The sequence below is a fragment of the Lotus japonicus genome, chromosome 3 (assembly GCF_012489685.1).
Source record: "Lotus japonicus ecotype B-129 chromosome 3, LjGifu_v1.2".
Taxonomy (NCBI): domain Eukaryota; kingdom Viridiplantae; phylum Streptophyta; class Magnoliopsida; order Fabales; family Fabaceae; genus Lotus; species Lotus japonicus.
In genome coordinates, this window is record NC_080043.1 from 73,780,394 (window position 1) to 73,805,250 (window position 24,857).

A 24,857-nucleotide genomic window follows, 5' to 3' on the forward strand; every position below is an offset into this window, starting at 1 on the left:
CTTCATATTAGAATATAGCTAAAATAAAAACAGTTTGATTAACACAAATATTTGTTGGTTGAGCATTACCACTAAAGATAGTAAAAAAGAGAACTGAACTAACCATTCATAGGTTGTCGAAGACTTCTTGGTATACAACGTTCCGAGTACAATTTGAAACAACTACTTTATCGTCAATGATAAGAATTTTTAATCCTTTTCTGGATTTTACTCTTGAAAGTGCAACATAGAGCTGTCCGTGTGTAAAAACAGGCCTTGGAAGGTACAAACCAACAGTTGATAGCGATTGACCTTGACTCTTGTTTATGGTCATTGCAAAACTGATAGTAATTGGAAATTGTCGTCGCTGAAATTTGAAAGGTAGGCCAGAATCTGAAGGAGTTAAAGACATTCTATGAATAAAAACAGTTTCCCCAACCTTCAGTCCTGTTAAAAGAGAAGCAACAACAATGTGCGGAGTAAGTGCAGTAACAACCAATCGAGTCCCATTACACAAACCAGCTGCCTGATCTATATTCCGAAGAAGCATTATAGGGACTCCAACTTTCAATAATAGTCTGTGGTTTGGAATTCCAGAGCATTTTACATCATTCAAAAAGAGAGTGTTTCTTTATAAGGGAAATGAAAAGGCACACATAACTCCAAGGAACCCCATATTCTTCATTGGATGTTAGGGTGTGGATAATCCAAACAGCAACACATCTGTAAAGACTGAAAAAAGTAGAGAAAACCCCTAATCTTCCAGATAATTAAAACACAGGACCAATCTGTTTGTGTTGTTTCATTTTCCAATACAGTGTACTAATATTTAAAAATAAAATATTTCTAGTAAGATTCCCAATTCTAATTTGAAATTAGAATTGACCGTAACATTCTTATTGATCCTTTTTATTTATCAAAGCACTGAATTCCTAAGTGGGTCTATATTGGCTTTATAAGAGATATAATAAAATATATTAAAATATTAAATAAATTTACAATCATCAATAAATATAATATATAAGTCTATCTGTGGTGATCGGTTACTCCTTGTTGCTGATAGCACAGTAACCGATTACCCATTGTTTCTGTTCCAGCTCCTTGTTTCTGTTATATCAACATAATAATAATATATAAGACTAAATCTTTATTTTTTGTACTGATTTAGAAAATTAATGGTTTTAAAAAATAGAAATTACAAAGGATGTCAATACACACATTAAACAACCTAAAATATATTTGGTTAAGGACCTGTATATTTTTTCCTTAATTAAAAAATATATAAAGATTGATATTTAATTTGAAATGGATACGTTTTTTTCTTTTGAAATCAGAAATAAAAACAAATCCGTTTTTTTCTTTTGAAAAAAAATATATAGAATACAAATCTAGCATGGACTTGCACTTAGAAGGGCATGAAAGAGCTGAATATATTTCACTGTACTCGCAGCTAGTTTAACTCTACTGATGTTCTATTTTAAACTAATCTGTTTTCAATCTCATTTTGTTTTTTTACGTTATCTCTAATCTTTTATTATTTTCTCTATCTATTAGAACTTGAACTCAATTAGGAGAGTTTGTACCCAAGTTTTTGATATTTATAAATAAAGAATTCTGTTTCCAAGTAATAAGAATTCATTTTACACTGATTATGTTTCGGTTTCTATTTTGAAATTGATTGTGAGGAAATTTAAGAAATTGGATACAACATTATGTTTGATAATCTGCTTTTTAAAAATTGAAGTTAATAACTTTGATTGACTCAAATCAAAAAAACACTCGTTACCACAATCACAAATTCGTTAGTATTATATACTTAGCACAGGACACACATTGTTAACCTTCAACTTTTAACACTAATTATATGCCTAACAGATTATCACAAATTCTTAAGTATTATATACTTTGCACATGACACACATTGTTAACCATCAACTTTTAACACTAATTATATTCCTAACAGATTTTTTGACTTGATCATATTGCTGACTATCCAAAATTAAAAACTTAAATAATAAAAGAACCATACATAAATAAATAATCAAAAACTTCAAAATAATATTGATAATAAGCAAACAGCTCATAGAGCATTCCACACAAAGGATTCAAACAAAAATTCGTAGAGGACTGATCCTAAAAAGTGACATAACAGTTCCTGAAAACTGCTGGACAAATCATCAAAAGAAAAACAACAAAATACTACTCCTTGAAAGGATCCAAAATTCATATCTGAACTACAACTTAAGGCAATACTGATCACATCTTCTCATTCTTAAGAAAATGAGTCCAAAACAAAGGCAACATTGATCACATCTTCTCTTTCTTAACAACCTTCAGGGGCTTCTTCACAACATTGGAAGAACCTAAAGGTTCATCACAGGGAGGAGAAGGACGCTTCAAAGGAGGAGATTCCACAGTTTCCACGTTGACAGAATCACCATGCTCAGCAAAATTCATAACTGGAGGGGAATCACCATCAACCTCAAATCCACTGGATGATTTCTGAAATGAAAACAAAACAATAATAAAGTTATGTATATTGTAGTCTTCAATCAATTCAAAAGCGATCAAGAAATAAAATAGTTAACCTTGCCATTGGTCTTCTTAACAACTTTCACTTGTTTCTTCACCAAAGCAGCAATAGGGACAACAGATTGTGAAACAGGCACATCAAATCCAGGAGAATCATGAACAACAGCTTGATCAACCGCATATTTTTGAATGTTAATTGGTACATCAGCTGTGGTTCCAGTTGGGTCTTGCTGGAATATAAATTTAAAATGACAAATTATAAGTCTTAAAAATAGCAACAAACTAACAAAAATTAAACTGGAACTACTAAATACTAATCAAAATACATTGGGGACATCAACTGCAGGAGCATCAGAATCATAAACAACAGCTTGAACACCATCATCCGGAAATCCATCAGATGATTTCTGAAATAGAAAATAAAAAGAATCATAAAATTAGGTATATTGTAGTTTTCAAATAATTCAAAAGGAATCAAGAAACATAATAATTGACCTTGCCACTGGTCTTCATAACCACATTCACTTGTTTCTTCACCAAAGCAGCAATGGGAACTACAGATTGGGAAATAGGCACATCAAATCCAGGGGAATCATCAACAACAGCTTGATCATCCATAGTTTTTTGAATGTTAATTGGCAAATCAGTTGTGGTTCCAGTTGGGACTCGCTTGAAAATGACAAATTATAAGTCGTAAAAACAGAAATATAACTAACGAAAAAAATAAACCGGAACTACTAAACAGTAAGAAAAATACATTAGGGATATCAACTGCATGCGGAGAAATTGTGACTTGCTTGCCACGACCCAAATCAACAGCAGGAGCATTAGGAATAGGACCGGTTGGAGAATCTTCAGCCATTCCAAATTCACCAGCAAGATTCTTTAATTAATACATCAATAGTTAGTCACATATAGTCATAAAATCAATCCCAAACCCTAAAATAAAAGTGAAATCTGGTTTTTACCTTAGAGAAACTGGAGGAAGAAGATTCACCCCTTAAAACAGAAGTTGGAGTGGATTCAATCAGGTAAAGATTGTTTCCGTTAGGCAAAACCAAAGTTGATTTGAATTCAGCTATCACATCTTCATCAGAACATATTTTCTTAACCCGATAAGATGGTTCAAACTTGGAATTAGAACTATTATTCACTTCAATCTTGAATAAGAATGTTTTATCAATCAAAGCCAGAATTTCCGGAGGAATAGGATAATCAGCAGGATCCTAAAATAACAATATAGATTAAAATTAAGTACGAAACAATAAATTGAATCAATCTTTTGATATTTCAACTTATTATATCATACAAACCTTAGTCACATCATCGACAAATGAAGAACATGGTCTGTTCAAGAGAGCTGATGTTTCCTGATCAAAAATAACAAATGTTGTCGACTCAGAATGGTCCATAACCCTAACCTGCAACTTGTACCTAGGAATTGGGGTTGTCAGATGGCGAACACAATTTTCGCAAAAAAACATGCCATCAGCAGAGATAGCCTTCTTGTTACACTTGCAGGCCCGATACCACCATGGATGACCTTCAGGTATGAATTTAATAGTTGCCAGCACAACACATGTTGTTTTCTAATCAAGAAATTAAAAAACAGGTATAAATTAACAAAATAATAATAACACATACCAAACCGCTCAAAAAAGTGACAAAAGGATTAGTACCTCAGCTAAATCCCTAATCTGTTCAATAAACTTCCCTTCTGTCTGACTCAAAAATTCCTCAGTGATGGAAACCCTTGCTGAACTCTCAAGCTGGCTAAGAACTTGAGTCGCAGGATCATTCAGTTCAAAATACCTACACATGAATATAGATGAAGTTAAGAACCCTTATACTTAAACACATATAAGTTCATTTAAAAAACTAACCTTGCACGGAGTGGTTCTGCCTCCTCAACATCTGGATTAAATAAAATCTTAGTAGCACCATACACATTCTGAACACTTGGCCTCCCTGGTCCAACCCAATAACAGATGTGAAATAGATATTAGACACAGTATAACACGAATGAAATAAATACAATTACATTTATAACCAACTATTCCTAACATCTGAATGGTTTAATTTTAGCATATTGAACAACAACTACTGCATTTGTCATGTCACCAGCAGCCAATTGCCCAAGAATCTGTCCAACATAGTTACCAAAGAAGGCACATTCAAGACGAACCCTGCAATTTTATTGAGCAAACATTGTAAGAATACAGTATAATGAACATATATTATAAAACAATGCATTACTAACCCATCTTGAAAAAGCTCAATCGTAACTCTCTTTTGAATTTTCCCATCCTTCTCATACTCTTGCTCACCACTTGATCCAGTAAGGATACCAATGATATCTAGAAAAAAAAACATGTATCAGTAACAAATTTTATATTGTAACAACACGAAAAAAATGCAAGAATCAAGAAAAAAATAAAAAAAATACCTATTAGATAAGAAGGATCCGGATCATTGAACATAATCTCAGACAAAGGAATGAAAGAGTAAGGACTTTTGGTTATTGGACAGTTTCCAATCTCCTTCACTTTGGTATGAATATGAAAGTTAATTTTAAACTGATGAGTAGTTGTTCTAAAATCACCAAGATTGTCCCCAACACCAAAATATGAAATCTGATAGACCCGACCTTCAGTCAACAGGGGCGGAACCTATAGACCAAAGTTTTCTTCACTGAAGCATGAATCTGACAACCCTGCAAGATTTTTAATAAAAAAAAGTTTCAAAGCATATCAATGAATAATATTAATATGGAATCAGAGATAGGAATGCAGATAAATTCACCTTTGAATCCATCAACACCAACTCCATTGAGAATGGCAATTTCCCTCCACTGAAGCTGGGACTAACCCACAAACGAACCACCTTTGTAACGATGTTCCAAGTATCCTTTGAATTATTCACATCTGAGACATCATCAACTTTGATTGCCATGGTTAATGAATCTCCTTCAGAGCAAGGAAATAAGATAGGAACAAAGCAAGAGTGAGTGAAAAACAATTGAACATCATGATCTTATATATAGTAGAAGGGGGAGGGGGAGAATTGAATTTGAGTTTAGAATCACTGAAAAGTTCACAGCCTCGGTGCCATTGTCTATAATTATGATTCATTGGAAAAAAGGAATTTCACAGCCACGATGCACACTATCTACAATTGAGAAGAGTTTTTTTTTTAAAAGAATCAGAATTGAGAAGGCTGTGCACGTAACACGTTTAGTGGTGTAAGCAATTACTGTGATTGGCTAAAAAAAATCAGGCGTGAGTGAGATAAGGAGGGTGGACGAATCAATATATATATTTAGATTGGAAACAGAAATATAAAATAAAAAGGAGTGAATTAAGGAGTGTGGGGGAATAAACCTTTTGATTGGAAACAGATATATCAGTAATTGAAACGGTTGAGAATGTTGACAGTATCAATAAGATATTAGCATTAAAAGATATAGATATCAGTGTTAAAAAGTAAACAATCAACATCCACGTTTTTAAATAAGCAATCAAGGATTAATATCAGAGTAGTAAATGCAGCAGTCAAGATTTAAAATGCTGATGCAAAATTTGAAAATCATGGAGAGAAACAAATAAATGGGTGGGGACCGGTGAAAGATGATTGGTGGATGAGTGCCATGTAAAATCTGACTGGAGAATGAGAATGAAGGAGAAAATGACACGTAATCAGTGAATGGAGGGAAGGAAGGAGAGTGAGCCACATAGGAATTTCACTCACTGTAAGAATGCACCATAGAAGAGAATGTTTCTGGTGATGACACATCAGCATTGGGTTCTCATAACCCTTGCTGTTTTAATATATATATTGATATATTGATATTGATATTGATTGATATTGATTAGGCACTGCCCCTTTGATGTACTACTTATGATGGTCGCTGCCCCTAATCAGCTTCCAGTGCTACTGTTACTGTTGATGTCACCTCCATTTATCCTCCACTGTACAATTGTGGCTGCCATGGCTCGTTTGCTACCATCACTTCAGTTGTTTCCTGGCCGCTGCTATATATAGCCCATGTTGCCATGGTCTCCATATCATGTCGCATATGTCCCATTGTCCACGAAAGTGGCTATTAATGATCACTGCCACAAGATAACAAGCAAGAAACAGAGTTGCAAATGTTGATAAATTGGCAAGATAACAATCATGAAGCAAAGTTGAAATTGTTGACTTGATAAAGATTGTTGAGCAAGTAGATGACATCATGCAACAGAGAAGGATAAGGATAATAGTAAAGCCACTTTTGTGGCTGATCATCACGTGAATGGAAGGGCAGCCCAGCCTATAAATAGAGCACCATAGTTTCATTCAATTCATCCCAGCAAGCATTCGAGTATTGCTTCAAAGAGAGGAAAAATTCAGAGAGATAGAGAAATTAGTTTTCTTTGTATTATCTTGTGAGGTTCTTCTAGTATGAGTTCTCCTATTTCAAGAGAGAGTGTAATTTGTTCTCTCCTTGTATTTAGAGAGAGGTGTTGTAATTTCTTCCACTTAGTGAAAAGCTTTTCTATCGGTGCCCGTGGTTTTTCCCTTATCTGTTGAGGGTTTTCCACGTAAATATTGTGTGTCAATTTCCTATCACTCATCTCTTATTTTAGTTGTGTTATTATCCTGCTACTCTGGTACCCAACAGTGGTATCAGAGCTGTTGGTGCCGGTCCTTATTCCGCTGCGGTGTACGGTTACTATTTACACGTGAGGTTGTATACTTTTGCAGTGATTGTTAACGTATACTAGATCCATTCTAGTGTGCGGTAAAAATATACAATACTGCTCACGTATACTGTGCTATTCACAGTGAAATTGTGTAAACTGATTCCGTGAAAAAAAAAATGGCAGCAAAATTTGAGATCCCGAAATTCAGTGGGAGTAACTTCTCTCTGTGGAAATTGAAGATAAAGGCGATCCTGAGGAAAGATAATTGCTTACCAGCAATTGATGGTAGACCTGCTGATATAACTAATGATAAGTGGAAAGAGATGGACGACAATGTTGTGGCCAATCTGCACCTAGCAGTGGCAGATTCGGTTTTGTCCAGTATTGCTGAAAAGAAAACAGCAAAGGAGATCTGAGATACTCTTATCCAACTGTACGAGGTCAAGTCACTTTACAATAGAATTTTCTTAAAGAGGAGACTCTACACTCTTCGAATGAGTGAATCCACTTCGATGCCGGATCACATCAACAATTTGAACACAATGTTTGCTCAACTATCTGCATCAGATTTCACAATTGGGGAAAATGAACGTGCAGAGGTTCTTCTTCAGAGTTTACCAGATTCATATGATCAATTCGTCATCAATATTACAAACAATAATATTGTTGACCGTCTATCCTTTAATGATGTTGTCGGAGCTATTCTTGGAGAAGAGTCCAGGCGGAAAAATAAGGAAGATCGTCCGGAGAGCTCAAAACAAATGGAAGCTTTGACGGTGACGAGAGGCAGATCAACAGAGCGTGGCCCCAGTGGGAGTCAGAACCATGGTAGATCAAAATCTCGAAGAAAGACAAATCTCAAATGCTACAATTGTGGCAAGAGAGGGCACTTGAAGAAAGATTGTTGGGCCAACAAGAAGAGTGGTGAAAAATCTTCTGAAGCAAGTACATCTCAAGGATGTGTTGCTAGTACCTCTGATGATGGGGAAGTCCTATACAGCGAAGCAGCAGTTAGTACTAAAGGCAAAAATTGTCTCATTGATGTTTGGATAGTAGATTCAGGAGCAACATGGTACATGACCCCACGACGAGATTGGTTTTGCACTTATGAGCATGTCTCAGAAGGAAACGTGTTCATGGGAAACGATCATGCCTTGGAAATTGTTGGAATTGGTACTGTCAAAATAAAAATGTATGATGGTACCATTCGCACACTTCAAGAGGTACGACATGTGAAAGGGTTAGCAAAGAATTTGTTGTCTGTTGGGCAACTAGATGACCTCGGATACAAGTACGATATTCAAGGTGGGATCTTGAAAGTGGTGAAAGGTTCGCTAGTAGTAATGAAAGCAAAGAAGGTCGCTGCAAATCTATACATGCTTTTGGGAGATACGTGGCAAATGGCAGATGCATCAGTTGCAGTTGGAAGCCAAGAAGAAACAACGATGATGTGGCACCGCAGATTAGGCCATATGTCGGAACGAGGCTTGAAAGTTCTTGCAGAACGTAATCTCATACCTGGGCTCAAGTCAGTAAGTTTACCTTTCTGTGAGCATTGTGTGATAAGTAAGCAGCAAAGACTAAAGTTTGCTAAGTCAACTGCTAGAAGCAAACACATGCTGGACTTGATTCATTCTGATGTGTGAGAGTCACCGGAAATGTCCATAGGAGGAGCAAAGTATTTTGTATCATTCATTGATGATTACTCCAGGAGATTGTGGGTGTACCCGATCAAGAAGAAGTCAGGTGTGTATTCAGTATTCAAGGAGTTTAAAGCACAAGTAGAACTTGAAACTGGGAAAAGAATTAAGTGTTTGAGGACAGATAATGGAGGAGAATATACAGATGGTGATTTCCTGGCATTCTACAAGCAAGAAGGTATTACGAGGCAATTTACAGTTGCTCATTCACCTCAGTAGAATGGAGTAGCAGATCATGATGCATATTGTCTTCTCTCGGAAGATGGAGAACCATCAACCTTTCAGGAGGCGTTAAATGGTTCAGATGCTTCTCTGCGGATGGCAGCAATGCAGGAGGAGATTGAAGCCTTACATAGAAATAATACTTGGGAACTTGTTGAACTTCCTAAAGGTCGGAAAGCCATTGGCAACAAATGGGTGTTCAAAATCAAACGAGATGGCAACGATCAGGTGGAACGCTATCGTGCAAGACTGGTGGTCAAAGGATATGCTCAGAAAGAAGGTATTGATTTCAATGAGATATTCTCTCCAGTAGTAAGACTTACCACTATTAGAGCAGTCATGGCAATGTGTGCTGCATTTGATCTACATCTTGAGCAGCTTGATGTAAAGACTGCATTTCTTCATGGAGAACTTGAAGAAGAAATCTATATGCTCCAACCAGAAGGCTTTGAAGCAGAGAGGATGAAGATGTCTCGAGTACCGTATGCATCAGCGGTGGGAAGCCTTATGTACGCTATGATATGCACTAGACCAGATATTGCTCAAGCAATTGGGACGGTCAGTCGGTTTATGGCAGATCCAGGCAAAGAGCACTGGAATGCTGTGAAGACGATTATGAGATACATCAAAGGAACCTCAGGTGCTGTGTTATGTTTTGGGGGATCAGAATTCAATATCAGAGGCTATGTTGATTCAGACTTTGTAGGTGATCTTGATAAAAGAAAATCTACTACTATGTGTTCACACTTGCAGGAGGAGCAGTAAGCTAGTTATCCAAATTACAGACTGTTGTAGCTTTGTCTACTACAGAAGCAGAATACATGGCAGCTACTCAAGCATGCAAGGAAGCTATTTGGATTCAAAGGTTGTTGGAAGAGCTCGGGCACAAGCAACGGAAGATTATTGTGTATTGTGACAGTCAGAGCGCCTTGCACATTGCAAGGAATCCAGCTTTTCATTCTAGGACAAAGCACATAGGAGTTCAGTACCATTTTGTCAGAGAGGTAGTAGAAGAAGGAAGCGTGGATATGCAGAAAATTCACACCAAAGATAACCTAGCGGATGTAATGACGAAGCCAATCAACTCTGATAAGTTTACTTGGTGTAGGTCCTCTTATGGCCTATTAAAAATGTAAGCAACATGGAACTGGCAAGGTAGAGAAATTTTGCAAACTCACAAAAGTGACTTTAAGTGGGAGATTGTCAACGAAAGTGGCTATTAATGATCACTGCCACAAGATAACAAGCAAGAAACAGAGTTGCAAATGTTGACAAATTGGCAAGATAACAATCATGAAGCAAAGTTGAAATTGTTGACTTGATAAAGATTGTTGAGCAAGTAGACGACATCATGCAATAGAGAAGGATAAGGATAATGGTAAAGCCACTTTTGTGGCTGATCATCACGTGAATGGAAGGGCAGCCCAGCCTATAAATAGAGCACCATAGTTTCATTCAATTCATCCCAGCAAGCATTCGAGTATTGCTTCAAAGAGAGGAAAAATTCAGAGAGATAGAGAAATTAGTTTTCTTTGTATTCTCTTGTGAGGTTCTTCTAGTATGAGTTCTCCTATTTTAAGAGAGAGTGTAATTTGTTCTCTCCTTGTATTTAGAGAGAGGTGTTGTAATTTCTTCCACTTTGTGAAAAGTTTTTCTACCGGTGCCCATGGTTTTTCCCTTATCTGTTGAGGGTTTTCCACGTAAATATTGTGTGTCAATTTCCTCATCACTCATCTCTTATTTTAGTTATGTTATTATCCTGCTACTCTGGTACCCAACAACCATTGCCACTTCCCGTGTCGTCTGGTAGTTATCATAGTGGCTACCCCACCGTCTTTACAACCACGACCTCCACCATTGTCGTCTCCTCAGTTGTCGACGTTTGGCTGCTTCCATAGTTTTCGCTGCCATAGACCCGTTCTACCCGCTTTAACATTTGGCGTCAACAATATGCTCCAAAAATCTTGGCTAGAAATGGATAGCTTTGGATTATCATACCGTTAGACACTTGTCTTATAATATTTTCTGAGAATATATAAACATTATGATATATGATATTTATACCTAAGTTGAGCAAGAGAGGTTGAGTTTTTGTTATAAGATGAGTTATTGCTATAGATTGAGATGAATGTTTTTCATTTTTTAACTTTATTATTAAGATGATGATTATTAATGTATGGTGTTGATTATAATCTATATATATAAGTAAAGCACACTTGAACCATTACATTAAATACATTAGTAAAGGTTGCATGTATTATAATGCATTAAGTAATAACAAATTATCTTTGTAATAAATATATTAAATAATAAGATTGAAAATTGAAAAAATAATTGTATTGTCAAAAGCTATTCAACTACCTACATTAAATATTCACAAAAATATCTATATTAAATAATAATAGTTATAGTTTTAAAAAATAACTTGAGTTGACAAATATTAAGAATTAAAATTAATTAATAATAAATAATATTTATAATTAATTAATTTAGATAAAATAGATTTAAAATTAAGAAAAACATTTTATTAAATAATTATTGACAGTTAAAATTATCATAAAGTAATTTTTCTATTTAACTACATATATGATGATAAATAAATTAAATATATTAAAAACTAAGTTAATTAAATTAGGAGATATATATTAAATTAATATGCTATGCATGTCATGTTAGTTATAAAAAATAATAGAATAATTTAATTAAATTTAGTTGTCAAATTTTTTTAATTTTAAAATTTTTGGTATTATACTTTTGATTTAAAATATGTTTTCTAATAATATTTAATATGAGTTTATAACCTCCTATGAGGTTTATCATTGTTGCACTCATATACAATAGACAAAATGTAGTATGCAATGAAGTATTTAATAAAGTTCCTAAATGAAATCATTTGATATATCTACAATATTTTTTCATTGATAAAAAATAACAATCATTCTTAACCAATTTTCACTTTTGCAGATTATTATGCTACACGAGTTTAAGAATCTTTTTTAACTAAGTCCTTATAATTTATTTGTGTTAACCGCATGTATCCTCTACTGAGAGAATCATGTTCAACTCAAGTGTAGTGAAAGTTAAAGGTCTATCATAAAGTGCATTCCTTAAGAACGGAATCTCATGGATCCAAAGAGTTAATTTTAACCATTGTAATAGACATTCATTAGGTTGAACGATTTGTGTTTTCAAATTGTACGTCTTATGAGGTTTTATAATATTTTACTTTCTATAAAACTATAAAAATGTATCGAATAAGATAAATTATTATCTTAATTCATAATTAAGTTAAAAAATATATGCTCTTACAAACTGCATATTAACTAATTAAATACTCATTATGCAATAAATAGTATAAATTTTATATGTGTCACTAAGAATATGTTTCGACATTAAACTTTCATTAGCACACTTTCCATAAAGTTTCAACTGAAAACACTAACTTCATGGCCAAAACATGAAAGTAAGAGATAAATACCACTTTAAAAAAGTCTTTTTTATTTTTATAGATGATTTTATACAAACACTAAATTCAACTCTAATTATATATTTTCATCCATTTACTTAATACTGAGAGTGCATTATTATTTAAACATATAATCACCAAATAAATTGAAAATAATTTTTATTAAAGAAACATAAAATATAAAATATGTGCTTTAATATACTAAAAAATTAACTCAAGAGGGGTAGCTCAGTTGGCAACTCAGACTGAGTGTGTGTGAAAAACTCTCGGATTCGATCCCCACACAATACACTCTGCGGGAGGGATGATGAGTCTTAATTGTGACTAAATCTCGAATCTGTCAGTATATCCAAAGGGTGACCGTTACCAAATGTTTATACAAAAAATAACTAAAAAATTAGTGTACAATAATTTTTTTATTGAGCTTCATTAATGTAATTACATTACATATGTTTATCATATTCTTAATTATCTACTATTCAATTATTTTTCATATTACATAAATTATTTTTACAAATAATGAACACATAACTTAAAAACAAACGCGTGCAACGCACGGGTTTGAAAGCACACTTGAACCATTACATTAAATACATTAGTAAAGATTGCATGTATTACAATGCATTAAGTAATAAAAAATTATCTTTGTGATAAATATATTAAATAATAAGATTAAAAACTGGAAAAAAAAATTATATTGTCAAAAGCTATTCAACTACCTACATTAAGCATTCACAAAAATAAAAATATTAAATAATAATAGTTATAATTTTAAAAATAACTTGAACTGACAAATATTAAGAATTAAAATTAATTAATTATAAATAATATTTATAATTAATTAATTTAGATAAAATATATTTAAAATTAATAAATATTTTTATTAAATAATTATTGATAGTTAAAATTATCATAGAGTAATTTTTGTATTTAACGACATATATGATGATAAATAAATTAAATATATTAAAAACTAAGTTAATTAAATTAGGAGATATATATTAAATATGTTATGCATGTCATGTTAGTTATCAAAGATAATAGAATAGCTTAGTTAAATTTATTTGTCAAAATAGTTTAATTTAAAATTTTTGGTCGATTATAGTTATAATTTTGATTTAAAATATGTTTTCTACTAATATTTAATATGAGTTTATAACCTCCTATGAGGTTTATCATTGTTGTACAATGGGCTAAAAATGTAGTATACAATGAAGTATTTAATAAACTTCCTAAATAAAATTATATTTGATATAGCTACAATATTTCTTCTCAAGTGTTAACTAAGTCCTTATAAGTAGTATGCAATGTAATATGCAATATTTGATGTAGTATGCAATGTAGTATATTTCATGTAGTATGCAATATTTCTTCTTAAGAATCTTTTTAACTAAGTCCTTATAATTTATTTGTGTTAACCATATGTATCCTCTACTATGAGAATCATATACTACTCAAGTGTAGTGAAAGTTAAAGGTCTATTATAAAGTTCATTCCTTAAGAACGGAATCTCAGGTTGAACGATTTGTGTTTTCAAATTGTCTTATGAGGTTTTATAATTTTTTACTTTCTATAAAACTATAAAAAATTATGTAATAAGATAAATTATTATCTTAATTCATAATTAAGTTAAAAAATATATGCTCTTACAAACTACATATTAACTAATTAAATACTCATTATGCAATAAATAGTATAATTTTTATATGTATCACTAAGAATATGTTTCGACATTAAACTTTTACTAGCACACTTCTCATAAAGTTTCAACTGGAAACACTACTTTCATGGCTAAAACATGAAAGCAAGAGATAAATACCACTTTATAAAAGTCTTTTTACCTTTATAGATGATTTTACACAAACACAGACTAAATTATTAAGCTCTAATTATATATTTTCATCATTTTACTTAATATTGACAGTGCATCATCACTATTTAAACATATAATCACCAAATAAATTGAAAATAATTTTTATTAAACAAACATAAAATATAAAACATGTGCGCGAAGAGCTCTCGCGTGAGGAGCTTAGTTGGCAACGCAGGCTGAGTGTGTGTGAAGAGCTCTCGCGTTCGATCCCTACACAATACACTCTGGGGAGGGATGAGAATCCTTAACTGTGACTAAATCTCAAATCTGTCGGTATATCCAAAGGGTGACCGGTACCAAATGTTTATACAAAAAAATACTAAAAAATTAGTGTACAATAAATTCTTTATTGAGCTTCATTAATGTAAGTACATTACATATGTTTATCATATTCTTAATTATCTACTATTCTATAATTTTTCATATTACCTAAATTATTTTTACAAATATTAGACACATAACTTAAAAATAAACCCGCGCAACGCACGGGCTTAATTTCTAGTATAACTTATGACTTGTAAATTAAATTGAAATAACGGTGTTGTGTATATTGTGAATCATGTGAAATTGAAAAAACTTACCAAAATAATATGAATGTACGAGAATAGGGATAAACTCTTGAATGGTTTTTCCTTGGTTCAATTTCATGTTTTAAATTTTGTATTGGATACATCTTTTACTCATTTTACTTATTTATGAGTAATGTTTTTTTTTTATAAAAAAATATTCATTCTAAGCTTGAATAAGTTTTAGGCCCCTATTTTACATTTAAAGTTTATTTTAACCCCACCATATATTTTTATAGTTTTGATATGAGGGGTATAAAACATAATGGAGCCTTTTATTCTAAGAAATCAACTCTTAAGATCAAATATGAATTTTATATGTCACCGTAGGATAGCTCAAGTGGTAGGAGATGGACACATATGAGTTGGGTAAGGGGAGGTCCAGTGATCGATTTCTGGCGGGTGCAATTTATCTTTCCGATGTAAAAAAAAAATATGGATTTTATATGGGTCTTTCGATTTACCGGCCCTTATAAAAAGATGAGTTTAAATAATGTTTTTGAATTTTTTTTAAACATTATATTTAGATTTTTTTAAAATTATTGTTCAAAGCATGCATTGAATAAATAATTATTATAATGATTAATATAAATAAATAAAAATTAACTAAATCCATCAAAAAGACAAAAAAAAGTTGTCCTATTATGAATACTAAAATCAAAGAAAAAAGGGAGGTATTATGTAATACCTCATGACATGTGATGTCATGGTACTGTAACAAGACAATTACCATGTCGACCAGGAATGCCAACGAGCCATTTTCTCCTGAGCAAATACAAATCATCTGTCATAAATTCCTATTCTTGTTTTTTTGTTTGTTTGTTTAGGTTTTGGAATTACAGTTCGTAAAGATCACTATATGTTTTGTTTGTTGAAGGCTCACTTAGATCCAACGTATTTTTTATGGCCCAATAAGCTCACTTTGTTTAACACATACTCCCTCCGTCCCTAATTATAAGCTAAAGTTGGAACTTTTTTTTTGTCACTAAATATAAGCTAAACTTGCAAAAGCTAAATTTCTTTCCATATTTACCCTTGAATTTATTGGTTTTACAATTCCAACTTTTTAAAATTAAAACCCACTTTTATATTCTCTTTCCTCCTACTACCCAACTAACTCTTTTAATGTTACACTTTGCCTTTTGAACTCTTAGTCTTCTGTACTAAACTTATGGAGAATGGACCTGCTTAATAAATTCACATCTTTCACTCCCTCGAGGGAGTATTATTCTTTTTTTCTCCCCTGTGCTTTGCAAGTTATCCTTTTTTCATAGGCAATGGAGAAAAAATTCTTTGAAGCTTCAATGGATAAGAAAACTCCATATGAAATTCTTGAAGACTTGAGTGGAGAGGTTGTTGCAGATTCATTGGATGAATTTGAGGTAGATACAAAAATGGGATTCTACAAAATTCTCAAGGATGACAAAGTTGAAGCTTCAATGGAGAAGAAAACTGAATATGGAATTCTTGAAGACTTAAGTGGAGAGGTTGTTGCAGATTCATTGGATGAATATGAAGAAGATACAAAAATGGGTTTCTACAAAATTCTCAAGGATTCCAGAATTTAATTGTTCTCAAAAATTGGATACGTTTCACCCATTGATCTTCTTCTTTTTTTCTAAAGCATCCATATTGATAGCTTCAAGTTCTCGTTCTCTAATTTCAGTGGGATGGCAATAAATTGATAGTGGAGCACCATTAAGTATAATGATTAGAAAGTTTTGTCTTAAATAGGGGTAAAGATGGAAGGTTGTACCATTTTGTCAAAAACCAATGCATCAATTATGGTTTTCTTAATAAGTGTGATTTTTAAAAGTTTAGCTTATAATTAGGGACGGAGGGAGTAGTAAAAAGTAAACCCGGTCTTGTGTATGATAATTAAATATTGTTTAGTATAAATACAGTTTAGAGTAGATATTTATTTTCTTCTAGAGCTTAAACTTATAAAAGTTTAATTATTTTTCACGAATTAACTATGGTTTTTAATTCCATAGCTTGGAGCATTCGCGTGATGGAGTTCTCGGCGGGTTCGACGTATGAGGTACTGGCGAGGCACGGTAGATTATCTCGGGATGATCTGGCTGCTGTTATTTGGAAGTGGCGTGGCCCTTATCGAGTTTCCCTATTTCTATGGTGGGTGGCTTCAGGTTGTTTGCCTACAAACCATAAACGATTCTGTCAGCATATGGAAGTTTCTAATGGTTGCCCGATGTGTGGGTTGCCAGAGACGCTGCTGGAGCATGTTTTTCGTAGTTGTACGGTGGCTCGAGAGACTTGGTTAGTGTTGTCTCGCCGGGGTGCAACACCTGGTTTTTTTCTCTCAGGCTTTCAATGAAAGGCTTAAGGTGAATATGTGTGCAGATGGGGCTCGGTATGGCGTTGAGGAGTGGAGCCTGGTGTTAGGGTTGGTGTTGGATACAACTTGGTATGCTAGGAATCGTAAATTTTTCGATGATGTGATGTCGGGAGTGAACGCCAGTTGCAGCCAAGTCTATGCCAGGTTTGAGCGTTATTGAGAGGCTTTGCGGATGGCCCAGGTGACGCGGGTTGTTAATCCATCCTAGGATACTTAGCCGAATCGCTGGTTTCCTTCAAGGAAGGATGGGTCAAGTTAAACTCTGATGGGGTTGTTTCTTCTGCGTTAGATGTGGCTGCCTGTGGAAGGATTGTGCGAGACCATTTTGGCGCTTTTGTTGTGGCGTATGCGAGGAAGTTTGGTTCGTGTTCAGTACTTCATGCAGAGCTTTAGGGTAATCTGTGTAGAGTGCGTTTATTGGTCGAGAAAGGATTTCATAAGGTTGTGATTGAGTCCGATTCTGCAGGTAGCATTCAATTAATCAGTCAGGGGTGTGACGATTGCCATCCGTGTGCGGTCTTAATTGGTTGAGCAGATTCGGCGAGCTTTGAGGAGCTTCCCTCAAGTTGTTTGGGGTCATGTATTCTGTGAGGCTACTGGAGTGGCTGATGTGTTGGCCAAGCATGGTTTGAGCTTGGGGATGGAGTCCATGACCTTTAATTCTTTACCTAGTATTTTGTTCTGTTGTTTTTGCTTCGGATAATGCCTCGACTATGTATCATAGAGGCATGTAGTTAGATTGGTTTTTGTTTCCTTTTGCTTGTTGGGCTGCTAAGCCCACCTCCTTCATCGGAAAAAAAAAAAACTTCAAAAAAATCTTGGGTAGTTTGGGGATATAAAACTTATTTTTGACACGGGGAAAAATAAAATGACAGTAACGACTGACAACAAAGATGTCAAAATTCTCATTAATACTAGTCAAACCACACTGACTACTAGCACCAAAAGTAATCCACCGAGCCATTAACTTCACGAAGAATAATGTGGCTGAATATCTTAATCTCAGGCAAGAAGAAGGTGGATATCCATAAAAATATCATATGTAAGATATTTTGGGTGACCCTATCTATTTCAATATGTTTTTTGGTGTGGCTATACATGCCATCAAAAGTAAAAGACTATTTTTCTAGAGGTCGTAACTAGTAATATATGTATTGTTTGTATCTTTATTTAATGAAAAACTTAGACACCAAATTTGTAATATTTTTAAATTTATTAATGTGATAATTTTCCTTAGTTTTTTCTTTTTCAACTCTTGAGTTACGTAGTAATTAGACAAAAAAAAATATAAAACTTATTCTATGCAAAATTTAGGCCTTGAAATATCAAATCAAACTTTGTAAATTATGATGGGTGTCCCCTACAAAATAGAAAAGATGGTGAGCACAATAAGTAGGTCCATTACCAACCACCCACTATAGATCGATCACCTTCACACGATTTTTGTTCTCCCTCACCCCACCAATCATAACAATTTACAACAAAAAAGAGCGATGCACTGATGCTAGATGGCCCTAGAGTCATCAAGCACATAAATTGAATGAAATGTTTATTGTAACTCGCTCTTTATAACCATCCACGATTAGGGGTGGAAATAGGTCAGGCGACTCGTCAGGGGCCTATGGCCTGGCTCATTAGAGGCTCGGCTCGGCTCGTTTATTAAAAAGGTCAGACTTAGGCTTTCTTAAAAGCTTGTTTAACTAAAAAGGTCAGACCCAAACTATTAAAAAAGCCTATTTGGCCTAACAGGCGACCTATTTATATATTATTTGATTTTTTTTTACTGATTTATACTTTAGTATAAAAGAAAACCCTAAGTCCCTACTCTAACCTAGATTAGAAACATTCCAGACATATTCAGCATAGCACACCCTCAACCGCACAGGACGCAGGCTGCAGCCAGCCACCACTGCCGGTCTGCCGCTGCCAAGTCCACCTCTCCTCCAAACCGTGAATAAAACTCTTTGGTTCATGTTTAATTTTATTTGTGTTTGATTTAAAATGCAATGATACTTGTTTGATTTTTGAAATGCAATGATACAGGTTTAGTTTTTGAAATGCAATGATACATGTTTTTTTATTTGAAAAGAAAGTGCAATGATATATACAAGGCTTATTAGCCCGCCAGCCTAATGACATTCTTTTGATAAAATTGTCTGTTAAATATGCTTTTAAGCAGGCTTGTAGGCCAGGTCAGGCCTTAGGAAAGGCCAGACCGAGCCATAAAATTTGGCCTATTGATGGGCCACAGGCCATGCTTGGGCCACGAAAATATAATGCAGGTCAGGTCTAGGCCACACAAAGTCTGGCTCGGCTCGGCCTATTTCCACCCCTATCCACGATTCATAGTGGATTTCATGGTCTATAAGTTATTTTCAAAATTATCAAGAGAGTACTATAGTAATAGTAATATAGTGGGACTTATTCTATGTTTTGGCTTCATAGTCTGTTTGGATTGGTGGTAAGTAGTGAGATGGAATGGAATGAAATGAATTATTTTTAAGTTCCATTGTTTAGATTGGTTAATGAAGGGTGGGATGGAGTGGGATATATACCATCCAATTCTATTGAATCTCATCAAGTTGATTCCCTCCCAGTTTTGGGGGTATGGGATGGAACCAGAATTTTAACCTAATAAAATAATATCATTTACAATTATACCCTTTTTATTTATCACTACTTTGTACCTCGTTGCACTTGTTCCTCCGTCTACGTTTCTGCACTTCTGCACTTGTCTCCGACATACATTATTAGAAATTGGGAGACCTATACTCAACCACAAAAGCTAGCTCAAGAGTTGAGGTTTGCACTACCCTTATAAAGACTATCTATGTTTTATCTCTAGCCAATGTGAGACTTCTAACACACCCCCTCACGTCCAGGACTGAACAACTTGGAATGTGAGATCAACAACGGGTAGCCCAATTATGGGAGGTCTCCACAACAAACAACAAATGGATCTTAGATAGACTCTGATACCATATTAGAAATTGGGAGGCCTATACTCAACCACAAAAGCTAGCGATCAACAGTTGAGATTTGCACTACCCTTAAAAACTATCTATGCTCTATCTCTAGTCAATGTGAGACTTCTAACATACATGTACGTTTATGCAACTTTTCCTTGCTGAATTTGTTTTTTCAATCGATTTTTCATGTGTTTTGCACTTTTCTTGTTGCGTCATGTTTTTCAATTGCCTTTTTCATGCGTTCCTGCTATTGTTTTTTTGCTGCATTTATTTTATTTTTCAATTGTTTTCTCAATTACAGTAAGAGCAACTAGAAGGAGAATCAAAACCAAAGAAATAAAAATTATGAGAAAGTAAAGGAAAAGATGAGTTGGAGTAAGGAAAGGAAAAGATGAGTTGGAGTATATAATTTGAGAAACAAAAGTAATAACTATAAATAAAAGGATAGTAACAATCTATTATTTTGAAAGGGGTAATATTGAAATAATAAAGGTATAACTCATTCCGGCTCCGTCTATTGCCCAAATAATGAAGTGGTAATTTTGCTCCGCTTCATCATAAAATACCTAAACAATAGAGTGAGATTTTTATCCCATTCTGTCCCGCTTCATTTCATTCCATTATATTCCATTTCGTTCCGCTCTATTACGTTCCATCAATCCAAACATACGAGCTATGAAAAAGTAAACCACTATCTTAGAAAAATAGCATAAAATTATAATGAAATGAGTGAATTAATACAATAATTTTATTCTTTTAAAATAACCTTAATTTTCCTTCTATGTTTTCCCTCTATCACCACCACCACCATACTACTAGAGAGGAACGGGTCCAAAATTTAGATGTAGTGGAAATAATATATACATATAAAATGATAATAAAAATATTAACATATACTATTAAAAGTGGAAACATTTTTTTACTAAATGAAACACAAGTGGAGATATTTTTTACGAAAGAGGTCATAAAAATCACATACTTTTACTACTCAAGTGATGACATTTAGCAATATAGGACACACGTGAAGGCATTTAGCAATGTGAGACATAAGTGAGAGCGTTTTTTATCAAAGGGTTAAGGACCATAAAAAACCACATACTTTTACGTACTACTCAATTTTTTTTCTTAAATTAAGTGAGGGCATTTGCCCTCATAGCATAACACTTGCATCTGTCATTGCTACTGATCCGCCACCACTGTGACATACCAAAGATGACGGTGTCATTCTCCAGCGCCGCCACCAGGACCGCACGCTCTTCATCTCCTGCAATCCATATCACCATCCTCATCTCTTCACCCCACCACACCCTCTACAATTAATATTAGTAGTGATCACTATGTGAGAAACCACCTAGTTCTCCCAAAAGATCTCTATATTAAACCCATAACTAATAAACCCACCTTTGATAATCCTCCTCCACAAAACCCACAACCACCACCACCTCTGAACTTGGACAATTTGCACCATCACTACGCATCCACCAGCACAACATCAACCTCACAATGTCAACATGGCTAAAAAACAAGCTTACATACTACCATATACTTTTAATTCTTTTTTTTTTTTTCGATTTTTGAAGAATTGGGGCGATAAGAATGGAACATTAGACCGCTATAATGTTTGAGAAGTAATATCATTTGGATCAATTAATTTTCAGATTTCCAACATACTCTAGAATATTCTCATTATTTCTTGAATTTCCAACTGATATCATACTTAAACGTTTGATTTACTCTATTTCTCAAACAAACATAAAAACATCATAAGAGGGACTACTTTGTACACAAGTTTTGTGTGTAAGGGCGGTGGAGGTTACCCCAGTCCCCAGCCCACCAATATAAGTTACGTTTTGACTTTAGAACAAATTGAATTATAGTTGTCCATGCTCGATTCTCCATGATATTTTTCTATCCCAGCTTAGAATTAGGATTTTTGGGTTGGATTGATAATGATAGATTGATAGGTATGTGTGGTGGGGTCACCGACTTGGGAAAGAAAGGCTACCCCGTCATCCAATCCCACACATTGACCATTTAAATGGTACTGCCACAGTGGTATATGTTCCCTCTTTCACCGCCCCATTCTAGATTGTTCATGTTCGTATATAAGGGTGAGAATGGAGCAGGAACATGAATTGATTAGCCTAATTAAATTAGCTTAACTTAAAAGAATTATTATCTAGCTAGTCCTAACTTATTGAAAGTTTGGTCGTAGTCTATTTAAAAATTTATTGTGTAATAAGACATTCAAATAAGTCAAGAAGTCTATGTTCCATTTGGGGAATGATCGTTTGTTTCCATGTTGCAGATTTATTCTAATTTAAGTAAGGATTAGATTTCTTTCCAAGTTTGGTTGGAAATTAATTAATTTAAATGGTAAACCAAACTTCACCTACATATATACTTACCTAATATTATGGTATCTATTACTGGGTCCCGAAATGTTGAGTAACTTACGTGAGTGAAATTCCTACCACGTTACTTCTAGTTAGACCGTAAAATATCATTTCAAACAGAAAAACTGAAAAAGACTGTAAAATACTAAAATATGGACTTATTTTCTCTTTTTTCGGAAAAAATGTATCGCATTGGGGTTTGGATCCTCTCATGTGTAAAAAAACTTGAGAGTGTCAAGTTTCATCATCTCACCATTAATTTTATTTTATTTTATTTTTCATTTATTATCTACACAAAAGTTAATGGTGAGATGGTAAAACTTGACACTCTCAAGTTTTTTTACACTTGAGAGGATCCCGGCTCATCGCATTGCCACCTTAAAAAAAACACATGTAACTAGTAATAGTCCTTCTTCTAGTTTTACTGGTGCTTTCGCAAATTAGTTAGTTGTCAAAAAGGTTCAGAAATGAGCGTGAACATTGTGTTGGTCAGCCGGAACAACTAAAAGATTAAGTGGACGCTTGTTCTAGATGTAAACTCGTCAAATAAGTAGCTAGCTATGTTATTGGAAGACAAAAATGAGACAAAAATAGCAAAAGTTGAATACTCTCACTATTACACAATTCAATCATTATAATACATGTTTGATCGTTCAATCACTAATTAAGTATATATAACTCATTTGCTCACATATTGCTTTTTTAAAACTCTGAGTTTCTCACGCTCTTTCTCTAATCTTGAGCGTTAGAGCGCATTTTCATGCACCACCTCTGTCATGCTCTACTATGGACTGTGAATATTCATCACATCATCGTGCTCTTTGCCTACCACCAACACACTTGGATCAAAGATGTTTTCTTCTCATTTTCTGAAAAAACATGATGCTGCATCATAAAATAAGTTCAGAAAATCTATAGATCAATCCTTAATTATTTTTGTAAAATTACTCAAACACAAATTTAAAAATTCTAAAAAACAGTTCTTCTTCCAATTGTTTCTAGATAAAATAGGATTTTGATTCATTTTTATTTATCTTTTATCTTATTTCCGTTTATTTTACCTTATTTTCTCTTTTCTTTCTTATATATATACCTATCATGTATTTCATTTATTACTTTCTCTATTTTGATATAAATGTGAATGAACAAATACTTATCGATCGGATTAGATAAGATACGAGTACGTTATATAAAAGCCATTAATAGTTTAATACAATATCATTACGTCTTTCACTCTTTCATAAAAGCTTTTCGCACATATGCTCATGCCAACAATTTCAATTATAAATTTAAGGGTACGTGAGTCAAAGGACTAAAGGAGATCAGTTATAATTACGTAATAACAAATAAACTAATGTGGAGCCGTAGAGGGACTTATTGCGAAAGATCATCTAAATATCTAAGGTGCTTGCTGTGGTACCTTGAGTCAATTCAAGGCGTGGTACCCAAAATGAGTTAAATGAGTAGTAAAAACTTATATATCCGTTGAAAGTTTGATTTTATTATATTATAGTAATGTAGTATTCCATTGTTAGAGACGTAAAATTTCTTTGTTGTGTTTTGTTAACTTTTGTTCTTCCGTCAAATATGGTCAATTGACGCGCATCGTCACCACCTTCGTTCGTCTTCACTACTCATCTATTTTTCATTAAAAAATAAATTTTATTGAATGAAGTTAATTGAAAAGTAAAATAAAATTTAAAAATGTAAAATTTACATTGAAAAACATAGTAATAATCTATTAAATAACATAATGTGGGTATCACACCCAAACAAAATTATGGGTACCCCATAATTTTCCAATATCTAAATACTGATTCAACACGACATGGCATCCACAATTTTTTTTGTTAAAGGGACATCCACATAAATTAAATGGAACCTTTTATAGTTTATTATTATTATCAGTGTGTTCTATTTGTTTATTGAATTAGTCAATTAGAGAAGAAAACAGACGTGAGAATTGAGAAAAGAATCCAATTATTTTATGCATTTAAGATGATACTTTTCAATTCTTTAAATAAATATATGAGAGTGTTACCCCAAAAAAATATGAGAGTTTAGTAATTATATATTAACAATGTAAGTAAATTTTATATATTTAATTAAATTT

General features: G+C 33.6%; 1 pseudogene; it reads right to left on the reverse strand.

Moving 5' to 3' along the window:
• Positions 1-2,017: 2,017 nt before the first annotated feature.
• On the reverse strand, positions 2,018-5,760 carry LOC130745803 (replication protein A 70 kDa DNA-binding subunit C-like; annotated as a pseudogene).
• Positions 5,761-24,857: the final 19,097 nt, after the last annotated feature.